Raw genomic sequence first — 12,477 nt, 5'->3', positions numbered from 1 at the left:
TCTGGACTTCCCTTTAAAGTACAGCCTATGGATGCACCTACAGTATGCCTTCTAGGCAGGATGCAAAATAATTCTTATGATATTGACGTTGGGGTTAGTTCTTTTGGAAATTGCTCATCAGTTCTAAATTATTCCTCACCCACCCCAGTTCTTTGTCCCCCCAACGGTACAGTTTTTTTGTGTGGAGGAAACTCAGCCTTCCCCAGGCTTCCAGCAAATTGGACTGGTGGCTGTGTTGTTGCCTTATTACTCCCAGATATTACTGTTGTCTCAGGAGATGAACCTCTGCCCATTCCTAGCTTAGACACCTTAATTAAAAGACATAAACGGGCAATACAAGCCTTACCGCTCCTTGCCAGCCTTGGAATAACAGCAGCTATAGGCACAGGTACAGCTGGCTTAGGCACGGCTATACACTCTTACCGTCGCCTATCTCAACAACTTATAGATGATGTACAAACTCTATCTGGAACCATTAAGGATTTACAGGACCAAATAGACTCCCTGGCAGAAGTGGTCCTTCAGAACAGGCGAGGCTTAGATCTGCTAACAGCCAACCAGGGAGGTATCTGCTTGGCCTTAGGGGAAAGATGCTGCTTTTATGCCAATAAGTCAGGCATAGTACGCACCAAAATTAAACAGCTTCAAGAAGATTTAGAAAAGAGACGAAGGGAGCTATTTGAAAACCCCCTCTGGACTGGGCTTAATGGAATTCTACCCTACCTTCTTCCACTATTAGGCCCCTTGCTAGGTCTACTTTTAATTGTGATCATAGGGCCCTGCATTATAAACAGGCTGATACAATTCATTAAAGAACAAATTAACACCTTAGCCTCTAAGCCTATACAGGTCCATTATCATCGTCTGGATATGGAAGACTGTGCTCCTGAGACCCTCCTTTCAATAAGAACTCGCTAAATGCTCCATCTGGGTTTCCAAATTTTCTCTCTGCCACCCCCTGTTCTTATATAACATTCTTGACCACTCATCGCCCATTGGGCCCTCCTCCACTGGGCCCCTCTGCTTGGGGGAGGCAGCACCCAGGGAGAGTGATCATAAAGGCTTTTCTAAACGAGGGTGCAGGTAAGACTGCAGGAGAGTGGATCCTAGGATCCCCAGACCCAAGACCTCTGTATGACATGCCCTGGTGCATGGCGGTTGGCATGCTCCTAAAAAATCCGCCTCCTCAAAAAACATGCCGAGGAGATTCTCTTGAGAACTTAGCAAGGACGCTTGCTTACAAAGCAAAAATGATCTCCACCCTGAGGAACTGGGCCTCTGTCATCCCCTCTCAATAAGCCGACATATTCTGGTCATGTTTGTATAAGAATAAGAGGGAAATGTCGGAGACAAGACTCCCTTTGTGAACCATTCTGTCTTGACCTTGCCCTGGAACATTTTGCGGTTGTTTGTCCCAACTTCTCCATCTCCAGCACAAGATGGCGCCGTCCCTGCTTCTCTTCCAGGAGTTTACCTTGCCGCCAGCGCGAACGGGCACCCTATCAGAAGTCCTATAGCAGAACCAGCCAACCAGCCTGCACCTCGTCGTACCCCTCACTCCCTCAGCACATAAATACCCCTGTGTGAACAATAAAATTTTGCAGCTTGATCAGAACTCCTGTCTTGCTGTCTCCTTCGTGTCTCTTGTCCCTTCATTCTTCCCCTTCTAGGTTCGCTACCCACGCTGATGCTGCAGGACGGGACAATTACCAATCTTGTGTTCTATACCCAATTGAAATAGCAATTAGGTATGAGGATAGAATATTTCCAATTTCCATAAAAACATCAAAATGTTAATGACAGATTTCTCAATATGGTAAGATTTCAAATGCTTAAAATGTATTTTGACTGGTTTGTGTTTGCTGTTTTCTTCTATATTAATGTTCTTATGCTATCAGTATAATAAGAAAAATCAATAAAGCTATTTTCATTTAAAAAAAGGCATAATTCCTACATGCAAATAATTATTAAATAAAATCTAAGCAACTTTCTTTTTCAAATTTGTTATTATTAAACTCCATTCCTACACATTTTTTTCATGTTAATAAAAAGAGGGGTGAGGGGATAGGTCAGTGGTAGAACACTTGCCTAGAATGCATGTGGCTCGGGAATAGATTTCCAGAACAACAAAAAGAATGAACATAAAGAACAACATAAAGAATGAACCTAGTATGTACTGTGCATGTTGCATGCTTTCAAACCTCACTCCTCATGCCAAGTCTGTATTATTTTTCTATTGCCACTGTAAAAAACTACCACAAACTTGTTTATAATAATATAAATGTATTATCTTACAATTCCAGAGGGAAAAGTCTAACATAGGTGTCACTGGTTTGAAATCAAGAAGTCAGCAGAACTGCATTTCTTTCTGGAAGCTCTAGATGATTACTCATTGCTTTGTCTTCTTTAGCTGATAGAGGCCATCCACACTTATTTCATATGACCCTTTCCTCTGTCTCTCTGACCATTTTCCCTCCAATTATCTCCACATCCATAAAGGTTCTGTAAGGACTCAGTCAATTAGGTTGGACTTGCCCACATAATCCAGGAAAACCCTCCCTTCTCAAGTTCCTTAAGATTAATTATTAATCACATCTTCAAAGTCCCTTTAAGTGAAGTACCATAGTCACATGTTCCAAGGATTAGGACTGAGACATCTTTGTGCAGTCACCATTCCTCCAAACACATTTGGCTTATAGATGTAGTAATAGAGTTCTACATTTGTCCATATATAATTTTCTTCAAATTTTTTAATATATAGAAATTTATTTTAAATTTCAGGACACACACTGTGACTTATTCAATATCAATTCTAAGCAAAACCTAAAGAACATTGTTTAGAAGAATGACCTACTTAAAAAATATGTACATTTTTAAATTGTTTACAAAGTTGCAGCCACATAAATACTAAAAGACCAGATATAGATAATTTAACCAACTTTAAAAAAGACTATAAAATAAGACTGTCAATTATAGATATTATGTATATTTGTCAACCAAGGTCAGCTTTCCAAGCAGTTGAAATGAATTACAATGGAAGTCAGTGACTGCACACCATTCAGCCTTCTTTTTCCACTCCATCTGTTACCTGTGTTGCACATTCTTCCAATAAGGATTCATTTCTTTGGATTCAGTTTCTCTATTCAAGTACCAGTTCCTAGAATGTAAACTAAATATGAAAAAAACTCCTTGCCCTGAATTTATTAAAACCTAGGATAAAACTTGACATTTAAGGAAGGAAGTACACCAGAAGTAAGCTACCAGAAGCCAGTAGTGGGAAAATAAATAGAAAATAAAATAATCTAACTGTTCTTTATTTTGTATTTCTTAATGTACACCATCTTCTCCCAATAAGAAGACAAGTCCTGACAGCTAGCTAGGGAAAAATAAAATGTACAATATAGAGGAGTTTTTATTAAATTAAAATAGTTAATGTCCTGGTCAGACAGGAGATTGATGAGGGATTCTTGATGAAAGAATATAAACCCTAGATGTAATTTCAAAGAAATAGAAATAGATACATGCAACTTATTATAAGTCATTGATCATGTTTATTTATGCCTCCTTTTAGCATATTTTCCCTGCAGTGTCCATTGTCTATTATATTAATGGAAAATAACATGAAATTAATGTCAAATTCTCTATGAAAATACTACAAAGTATGGACATTACTTGCAAGATTTCTTCTGCTTCTGCTCAGAAGAGTTTGAAAGCTTTATATCACTCACTGGCATATTTCACTTTAAGCAGCCTCATAGCCTCATCTACTTTCATCTCTGTGCTATGTATAGCATGCTGAACTATCTTCATAAGATCAAAGGGAAACTTACTGTACTTTATTTACAAAGGCAAATTTAATGGGTAGCCAAGGTACTTATTTTACTAAATCTGACTAGTCCCTTTGAACTACTATCTTCACTGATCCATAGACCATGCTCTAAACTCAGAGGCTTCCTTGAATCTGGAAAACGTTCTTAGTCTGGTTGACGCACTTTCTTTGAACTTCATGCCATGGATTTTATTGCTTTGTGAGCGTACAACAGAGGTTCCTTCAGGACTCATGAGTGCTGAAGTCCCTTAGAAAACCAAAGGAAAAACAAACAAAAAATAAAACCAGCACTAGAAAATTAAAATCAATATCAATAATGGAAATACATGATTACAATATTGGTGGTTCTTCTAGAATTGATGCCTTTCTCTGTGTTTATCTGGCTATGGAACAGGTTATAAAGCTCACTTGTACATTGATTTAAATATATTTGTTTTGTGGGTTGCATTAATGTAAATGTGAAAGTGGATATATGTGAAGAACATGATGCAATGAAAAGAAGATAGATTTGGGGGCTCTGCATTGTGTTGTATCATAAATGAGCAATATGGTTTTACCTAAGTTGTTAATGTCTCTGAGAGCCTCAGCTTCTTTATCTTCAGAATATGAAATTACTCTTTTGTGATGTGTGTCAATTCTGCTAATCAGGATTTCTGCCTCTCATGCTTTGGGGCACATGAGAGAATGGTATTGTCTTTTTGCTGAGTTTATGCATGATGCCATAACTTGCTTTGACCAATGAGGTGTGAATGGAAGTAACATTTCAGGGAAGAAGTGTTCATTGGAATTGTGAAAATTTATAGACATACCTTCCTTTTCTGGGAAGAAAATTTTGGAGGCATGTGTTAATGTGATCTGGAGTTGCAAGGCTATGCCACCACAGAAGACAAGTGCCCATGATAATCATCTAGTGTGCAAATCTTGCTGTTTTAAGCCACCAACCTTTGTTCCTACAGGATAGCCTGCTTTTCCCAATTGAACATTTTTATGTAACCAACTCAAAAATTAAGTGAAATAATGTGAATAAATCACTTACCTGAGTGCTTAAGTACACTAGAGGTGATTAGTCAGTACTGTTTTTAACCTCTTTTTCTCTAATGATTTTTGCCAAAGATAAGACAGAAAGAAAGAAAGAAAGAGAGGAGAGACAGAAAGAAAGAAAGGGAGAAAGAAGGAAAGAAAGCAAGAAAGGAAGGAAAGAAAGGAGAGAAAGGAAGAAAGAAAGAAAGAGAAAGAGAGAAGAAAGGAAGGAAAAACAATAAAAGAAAGAAAATAAAAGAAACAAACAAAAAGAAACAATGAAAGAAAGAGTACTTCATACCTTTTCCTTATTGCTCAGAGGCAGGCTTGCAGACTTTTTTGGTTAGCAAAGATAATCTGGAATTTGCTACTTTTGTCACTTTAAAAGCTGTAAGGACAGTTTTCTTTGGACTTTTTTTCCTTTGAGGCTATGACTTTTGAAAACTTCCCCAAAAGAACATTCTCTATTTTGTTTACTTCAGAATCCTTTGGTCTAATTAGTGTGTCTTTTAAACTTATCTTGATTTCAAATTAATCTTCTTAAATTAACTTCCAGGATCTAGTAAACAGAGGTGTTTGAATATATCACAAAACTTTTTTTAGGTCAATGAATTCAAGAAGTGTCCCTGAATATATTTAAGACAATTAATGACTAGCACATATATGTTACTGACTATTTACCAGGGACTGTGCAAAGCACTTTGCAAATTACCCTTTATGTTACCTTTATGTTACTGTAGTGTGAAGTACATACTACAGTTGAGAATGATGAAAGTGAGGTTACAGAAACTAGCCCATCAATATCTCTAGCCAATAGTGAGTGGAGTAGAGACCAGTGTCAAGGCAGACAAAGTGCAAAGCCCATATTCTGTGTGTGTGTGTGTGTGTGTGTGTGTGTGTGTGTGGTCCTGGGGTTTGAACTCAGGGCCTCACACTTGCTAAGCAGGCGCTCTACTTCTTGAGCCACTGCGCCAGCCCAAGCCCATAGTCTTGACCAGTTCCCAGTACTTGTACAGTATGATTACAGTCTCATCAAATCTTGTGACGATAGATTATATAAGCCGATCATTATAAACTAGTTTCTTATATGCCAAGCTGCATTTCTTAATATCCACTGGATAAGGCAACCATCACACATTCCTTTATAATAAAAGGAATGATTGCATCTACATATAGGAAATAGAGTATTTGTATCTTTAAATTTATAAGAAACCAGAGGAATTTCCTGAAAATCACAGGAGTAAGAAAATATTTCTTAGCTGGATGCTGGTGGCTCACACCTGCAATCCTAGCTATTCAGGAGGTAGAGATCAGGAGGCTGGAGGTTCAAAGCCAGCCCAGGCAAATAGTTTGCAAGACCCTATCTTGAAAAACCCTTCACAAAAATACAGCTGATGGAGTGGTTCAAGGTGAAGACCCTAAGTTCAAACCCCAGTACTGCAAAAGAAAGAAAATATTTTCTCTTTGTCACTCTAGCAATTATTTGTTTCTTACATTCTTGTTATTTTAAGAAAATATTTAAAAATTATTTTAAATCGTAGGTATTAAGTAATTAAATGTTGTTTCACAAAAGACATTATAGTGGATGAGGATATAGCTCAGTGGAAAAGCAGATGTATAGCATGTGTGAAGCCCTGGGTTTAATTCCCAAAACCCCTAAAATGATATTGTACAAATAATATTTATGAAATATAGAAATGTGATCCTTGCCTCCAAAACTCAGGAAAAACAGTTGAAATGTATGTTAAATTTTTTCTGCTGTTATAATGAGGAAGGAATTAATACAGATATGGTTCTCTTTATAGAATATTTCAGTTTCAACCACATTAAAGTTAATTAAAATGAAAAAAATATCTTTTCATTGCCTTCTGTTCTTATTCCTTCCTGAAGAGAAAAGGAAAGGAATTACTTTACCTATAAATTTCCTCAACTTTATTTTTGTATGAGGAGGTTACTTAGAGCACTTTAGAAGTTCTGAGGTAAAAGAAAATATCACATATATGGAACTGACAGAGAAGAAGGATAGGATCAAGAAGAAACTATATAATTATCAATGGGGTTTTCCATATTAGCAAATAATAATTGCTTTTAAATGACAGCTGGTGTCTTTATTTTCTCCCACCCTCTATTTCTATCTCAATTTGGACATCTTTGTTTCTGGTATTTGTACATATAGGTATACATATAGTTGTACCTATGTGTATTCATATGAATTTTTCTAGGTTAAAATTTCTTGACTATTTGTCATTTATTCAAGTCTCCATTCTAAAATGCACTCAATTCTACCAAAACAGTGTTAGACTGGAAAAATACTTAGGGCTAAAATGTGCCATATAGTTTCATGTGATTTAATATGACTAAATTACTCGCATAAATACAAGTATATATTCAAAATTCAAAAGAGCTGAGAAGAATACGCAGCTCATATTGTGCCTCCAGGTAGGAGAGTCCTTAAATCATCAAAGGCCGACAGTACCTAAAGGTTCTGCTTGCTTAACCATGAGTTTGCTGCAGGGAAAAGAGCTATTGATGAAGTGATAAGTTGACATTTCCTTAGGGAGTAAGTTAAAGCTCTGATTTTGTTAAATTTTTGTAGTTATAACAATATCACATGTTAGCTGTAACAACTGAACCATGCAAAAGTTATAAAAAAATAAAGATTTACTGCCTCATGTTTAAATACACTTTTCCATACCCATTCAACAGAGATAGCCTTCATTCCCACATGGATATACAAACCAACACAAAGCACAGACTATCCTTTTCTCTCATGCACAAACACAGTTTTTGTTTGTTTACTGATTTACAAAAATAGGGTAATATTATAGCTACTAACATACAACTGGCTTTTTCCTAAACTAATACCTCAGATGCATTCCTCTGGGTAAACAGACTTCATACTTTTATTTTTTCCCATTTAATCTAGAATACTTATTACTTCAGAAATAGCTTTAGAGTTAGTTTATTAATGAGATATTTTTCAAATCATCTCACTTGTCACACCCTTAAATTCAAAAGCATCATCTTTTTTTTTTTTTTTTGGTGGTACTGGGGTTTGAACTCAGGGTTTCATGCTTTCTAGGCAGGCACTCTACCACTTGAGCCACTGCACCAGCCCCAAAGCATAATCTTTTTAAAACAAGAGAGAAAGATACACTTATTGCAGTGTGAGGGTGGCATGTTGAAATGTTCTTTGGCTTCCTTTGTGAAACAGTATCTTATGAGGAAGACATCAGCTCACTCAGACACACAGTCAGCACTCATAGAAGCATCTCAGTGACTATTAAGTCATGACCATCTACATGATCACTTGCAATTCAGACAGAGATCTGCCTCATATTAACACCAAGACTTTGAGCTCTGAACCACTCCAACTACTCCTGAAGATAGGACCAATGGACAGTTTGAATTTTAAGGCATATACTAGATAATTTTGAAGATTCACCTACAGTCTCTTTGGAATTAGCTCTAATAAAATCTGTCACAGGATCAATAAAAAATATATATCTCTTTCCATTTACTCTTCATTATTTTTAGCCTTAAAAGGCTCACACATTGGTTCATCAAAATAAGAATTGGCTCTAAACCAAAACCCTTAAAGTGTTCGATGATGCTCTGTGAGAACTAATGTGTGGCTTCAACATAAAAATGTCAAACTGTGCAATTGAAAGAAATGAGTTCCCATCACAGCCCAGCCATTCCTTGGATAATTCACCTGGACATTTTCCCACAAAGTCTTGTCATTCAATATGCCAAAGGAGGAACCACCCTTAATTGTTAATGTTAGTGTATATCCTTTTTGTGCTGTAACATCAACACATACTGAAGCATACACAATCCATCCAGCTAGTCACCTCTAACTCTGTAAGATCCACTTGCAAAAATCCAGAAGAAAACTCCTGTGGCACTTCTAATAGAAATTCCACCTTTATTTATTCTTCCTGCAATGAATACACCTCCCCTCTAAGGAGTATCAATGTAAACATCACACTTTATACTCATTTTGATCAGCAAAATATGGAGCTTCATTAACAAATGGGTAATCAACATTGAAATTGTCTTTATAGGCACTCAGGAAGGTCTTGGATTTGGGATAAAATGGGTAAAAGCCTTTGTAACCTGTGGTGAGAGTGGTGAGTGTAGTTCCAGTGTGAAACTGCCCTTTATGTAGAGGAGCTATAGAGAATCCAGTTATTTAAAAGAAATCTCCTAGATGATTTTCCAAATTTGGTGTAACACACCTGTAGCTCTGGTATTTCACTGAAAGATCTCTTCAGAACAAAAGTAGCCGACTGTTGTGAAACATTGTAATAAGGAAGAAATGGCCAAATACAACTAGAATGTTTATGACTCATAGTTTCAATGATGAAGGTGAGGTTACCTAGCCATCAATCAAAGCTATGTAGCTTCCTCCTTTCTAAGCCAGCTGTCTTCAGGTAATGCCCACCTTGTTGAGTAAACTGAGATGTATGAGCTCGTACCCAGATGGGAGATTCTACTACATAGTGCCCACCCCATGGCTCCTGGGCAGTCGTAAATACATATTGTCAATAAAGCAGCTGTTCCTAGTAACCAGCCACCAAATTCCAAGCAATTATGGATGTCATATAGTCATTGATACAATTCTCTTTTAATATGAGAGCCTACAGCTTGTACCCACATCACTGTTTAAAGTGCAATAATCTTCAGAAGACCAAAGCTTCTTAGTCAGCTTTGCATTCAGTACTGTTAAGTCCCAGGATAATGGGCCCTTATAATATCAATTGCCTTCAAGAGTTTAGGGTCAAACAGCATGGAAGAAGAAATAGGCTCCCAAAGATTATCACTTGCTATGATTTTCATTTGCTGTAGACCCTGATGGTTCAGCATCTTTCTTAACACTCATCCATTTCTATCTACCACTCTCAAATCTGAAATAGGATTTTTCAGACATAATTTCAACACCCAATATAATTAATGTCCAAATCATGATAATGCTTGGTGCCCACAACCCAGCTCACCACATTGTAGGCAGTCAGCTGAAGATTTATGTCAGGCCAGGTGAAACCTTTACCCAGCCATCCAGGAAATGACCATGGCAACCCCATAAGTTTAATATGGGTTCCTCTTCTTAGCTTCCTTCATTAACGACCACTCATATCCTCAGAAATAATTCTCATCTAATGTGTAGTACATGTGGAGGGCTTAGTGCCTTCTCTTTTTAGATGTTAAGTTACAAAAATTGACTTCTTACTTTTTAATAGTTGCATTATGTGGATGTATTGAATTTATTGACCATTTCCCCTATTAAGGGAATTCAAAGTTTTTATAGCTTTTGATCATTAAGTTGTTTCGATAAATAATCTTTTTTTTTTTTTTTGGCAGTAGTGGGGATTGAACTCAGAGCTTCGTACTTGCTAGACAAGTGCTCTACCACTTGAGCCATGCCTCCATCCCTTTAATTATTTTTCAGATAGGGGTCTAGCATTTTATATGTGGACCAAACTCAGACTTCAATCCTCCTATCCAAGTAGCTGGGACTACAGCTGTGAGCTAACACATTCAGACTTAAAAAATAATCTTATATGCAAATATTTACAAATTAATTTATTTTTACATTAATTTATTTCTAGGTAGTAAATTCCTTGAAGTGAATTCAGCCTATGGACTGTTGTATAATGAATACTCCCAATATTAGTGTTACTATGTGGAAGCTATGATTCTAAGTTTATTCACTGATAGCTAGTTTGCTTGTAATTATTTGCCTTAATGACCTGTTTGTCTATAGCAAGTAAGATTGAGACATATGGTATACCATGTAAGCTTGCTACCTGGCCTTTCTTCTTTAAAAATCTTTCCAATATTTATTTAATGACAGAAAATAATTTTCCATAAGTGACAACTCAATAACTAACTTTAGTTTCAAAAGCAGTTTGGTTATTAATTATATTTTTCTTTCACCATGAAAGAATTTTTTCAAAATTACTAACTTATCAGAAGACATTTTAAAGACTTATATATTTAAGTAAAAAATCACTTATTTCCAGGGAACACTTCTTTTAACAGAGAACACTGATGCTTGTTTTTTGCAGTTTTGCAGTATATACACATATATATACATATAGACTTACTGTTTAGAAAAAATAATTGAAACCATTATGAAAAAGACAGTATGCTGGATGATATGTAGAACTATGTAACATAGAAGACATAGATTCAATCTCTTATTTGTGACATATATAATGCATGTGTATGTGATTGTGTTATTTACACACATAGGTAAACCTCTCTTCCATTGTCTTATGTGGTACTGAAATACCTTACTCAGCAGTAAGATATTTGGCTGCTCTTTGAAAATAAAACACTGGCCTTCTTTTGTTTTACACTTCTCTGATCAGTTTGTCTTAATATTCTGTTTTCTCTCAGCAGGCCTTTTGATTTCAATCTTTTGTTTGATTGTTTTCTGAAGAACAACCTTGGATTTGTTTTAGTCATTGATATGCATACAGTATATTATGAAATCTAAGAATAATTGAGTTCTGAGTGGATGTACAATCGTGCTGTAGGACTCAGTTAAATTCCTAGATAACAAAGATATAAAAAGAAATGCTTATCTGAACCCTGAAGATAGGCAACATACTACCTTGTTATGAATATATCTTCAAAAGGCCTATGCTTATCCAGTTCCCATTCCCATGAGTTTATCCTCACTGTGAATAGAAGTTTAATAATATACTAAGAATAAAGTAAACTATAAACTATAAAGTGTTTTATACAACTTCACTTCTATTATGGATGCACAACCCAGTATGGTCAACCCCTCTAGATGACAACTGAAAACAATGGACAAAATACTACCTGAAGACTCTGCCAGTGAACAGTAGCAGGCAGACTGTGGAGGCAGCCAAAGCTTGCTGGTGCATTCCAAACCAAGTGCACAGTGAATTCCCCAATCTGAGTTTCTTTTCTCTTGATACAGAGGAACAATAACTAATTTCTCAGCAGAAACCACAGAGGCCAGAAAACAGTGGAAGGGATTCTTTAAGGTACTGAAAGAAAAGAATTGTCAACTTCAAATCCTTAATGCAGGAAAAATTTACTTCAGGTGGCAAAATACAGAAATTTTCATATGAGGGAAACAGAATTTACCCCAGTAATTCTATTCTAAAGAAACATTAAATAAAGTTCTTCCAGCTAAAAGGAAATTACGCCAGAAAAACTTGGATATTCAGGAATGAAGAGTGAGAAAATGATAAATAAATGAGTAAATAGTGAAGACTAATTTTTCACTTAAATTCTTTAAAATATGATTAATTTTTAAAAACAAGTATTATGACTTTGTTTGATGGGGTATTCAGTGTATGTAGATGTAATACATATGACAACTATAACCTGCAGATTGAGGTGGTATAAAAGGCTTACAGAGTTTCAGTTATTTTCCTACCTATTTGAAGTAGTACAATGTTAATCTCAATTGTATGGCAAAATGAAGGTATGTATATTATAATCCCTAGACCAAATAACAAAAGACAAGTGGAAATACATACATTTAAAAGTCCAATGCCAAATTAAAATAAAATAACAAGAAACATTAAAATAATCCAATAGAATGCAGGAAAAGTGAACCAGAGATTCTAAAACAAAAGAGA

At 36.0% G+C, this 12,477-nt stretch overlaps 1 pseudogene; it reads right to left on the bottom strand.

Annotated features, from left to right (window-relative positions):
• Window positions 1–8,486: 8,486 nt before the first annotated feature.
• On the bottom strand, window positions 8,487–10,024 carry LOC141418011 (galactocerebrosidase-like; annotated as a pseudogene).
• Window positions 10,025–12,477: the final 2,453 nt, after the last annotated feature.

This window comes from Castor canadensis, chromosome 2, assembly GCF_047511655.1.
Source record: "Castor canadensis chromosome 2, mCasCan1.hap1v2, whole genome shotgun sequence".
Classification (NCBI taxonomy): domain Eukaryota; kingdom Metazoa; phylum Chordata; class Mammalia; order Rodentia; family Castoridae; genus Castor; species Castor canadensis.
This window is presented reverse-complemented; position numbering and strand designations above follow the sequence as displayed.